The sequence below is a fragment of the Malurus melanocephalus genome, unplaced genomic scaffold (assembly GCF_030028575.1).
Source record: "Malurus melanocephalus ecotype Western Australia unplaced genomic scaffold, MMel_1.1 scaffold_99, whole genome shotgun sequence".
Classification (NCBI taxonomy): domain Eukaryota; kingdom Metazoa; phylum Chordata; class Aves; order Passeriformes; family Maluridae; genus Malurus; species Malurus melanocephalus.
Window position 1 is genome coordinate 549918 of NW_026623331.1, and position 2221 is coordinate 552138.

Sequence of the window (2221 nt, forward strand, 5' to 3'; positions counted from 1 at the left end):
TTTTTTAACATGGCATCTCATAAATTACTAAATCCTAACTGGGATGTCTGAAAGCTTTGTAAGACAATTTTGTGAGTACCTTGTATACTCTTAATTTATGAACTGGCAATTGATGCTGATCTTTATGGGATATTGTCCTGAATGATCAGCTCTTGCAGCTGGCTTTGAGCAGTATGGCAATCAGAATGGATTTATGAGTTACATGTTAAAATAGTTTTAAATTGGAAGTKTTTGCAGTGGATCTCTGACTGATTTTAAAATTTGAATGGTGACTTAAAAGGTTTTGCTTTTGGTGGGGCAAACCTAAATGACTTTGTTCTGCTTTTAGTCAAGAAAAAGATTTAAATTATTAAAGTTTCTGATTGAATAAATTCGTGAGATTTGGGTTACTGGGAGYTTCAGTAGTGAAGTCTGAATCCAGAGGAAAAATAACAGGCCAATGTGCTCTGCAGAGCATCTCATGTTTTCTCTGAACACAGGGCTCACCTTGGACAATGTTGTTACCTCTCTGCTGTTTGTCAAAGCTAAGGTGCAGCTTTAACATGCCTCTTTAAATGGGCAAAGGTTTGTTATCAAAATTGTGATTTTAAAATGTAAAATTAATGATTTCTGCTTCCATTGGTTGCCTGTGTTGCTTGGAAAGTACCACCACCCTTGATAAACAGCCAGAAAAATGACAGAAAAGACCCCCATCTCAGAGCTGAAAGTTTCAGCAGCAACTGGAATTCCTCTTAGTCATTAATGGCTGGTGAAAAGCTGAATTATTGTACAGGAGYACCTGACTGTGTAACTGATCTTCTCTAATAATAAAAAAGTAATAATAATAATATCAATGCTGCAGTTTTGGGTTAGCCAGCTGGTGCTGGCTTTGTCCAAGACTGATCTTGTCAAGAGAGCTGGCAGCAGGACTGAGGCACAGGCTGTAGTGCCAACGAAATTTGGTGGAGYTTGTTTGCACCATGACTCAAGATTCAGACTGTCCAGTGTGGGTGACTTGCTTTTCTGGCTTGTCATGAACTAGTTTAAAAAACAGAATTATGAAGGAACTAGTTTTCGTATATGCTCTGCATATATGTGTGTATATAAGTACAGTTTTCTATTGTTCTGCTGACATGTAGTGTTTTTTTTCACTATGTCTGGTTCTCATATACTGCACATTGTATTCTGTAAGTACATTTTTTTTGTTAATGATCATTTCACCTTTATGAACTTAAAGTTGTGGATCGAAGGTAACAAGAAGATAGAGATACACATAGGTACAAGTTTTGACTTGCCATTCTTRTGCGTGAAAATGGCATATTCTAGAAAAAGTCTTGCAGACTGAGAAATCTAAAAATGACTGGTATTATTCTGAAATTGGGACTCACAAGCAATGAAGTGACACTCAAAAGAAAAAAACTTACTGTTTTTGCTCACGGTACAGCATGTCTGTCTGCTGCAATGTAACATGAGTCTCTATCAATATCCAAAAAACTTACCTGTCATCCCATGTCTTCACTAATCCTCCATGGCACATGGGAATAAGCATGACCAGATAGGTTACATGTGTGAGCATTCTGACTGTCATCAGGCTGTTTCAGTAGAGTGATATATTTTACTAACCYACCCTTAATTATTTAAACCAGAGTCAGTGATGAATTGCCAGTTTAAAATCACCTGCTAGGTACTCTTCCTCTGTTTYTGTTTATATAAGGGCTTTGATTGGGCTGGACCCACTTGCTTCATGTATGGGGTGCTGCAATCTGTTAATACTTTACCTTCTATTTTACATATTAATTGTATCATACCTAATGATATTTTTTTCCATAAAATGTAGTTTTTTGTGTTTTATTTAACCTACAATGATTAAYGCTAATAAATGTTTTAAATGCCTCTGATTTGGAGGATATTTCTGGTTTCAATAAAGCAGAACAAAATAGCTCCCATTTTGCACATCATCTGCTGTCAGCAGTCTGTGGATTACTTGCCTGGGATTTAAATGTTGCTTGAAATGTGTGTGGCTGGCCTTTTAGCAGAAAGTAAATGCATTCCTGGGGGATCCTGCAGTCCAGGTGAACTCCCAAAAAAACAGAAAAAAAGATGATCTGAAAATCCTTTTGCTTAGTTGTTTGATTTATCCATTAGAAGAGAGGGACCTGAGTGACCAGCATCTGCTTAGAAATTTAGAATAGTAGCTCTCAGTAGAAATTTAGCTTCCAGTTACCACTTGCTTTGAATAGCA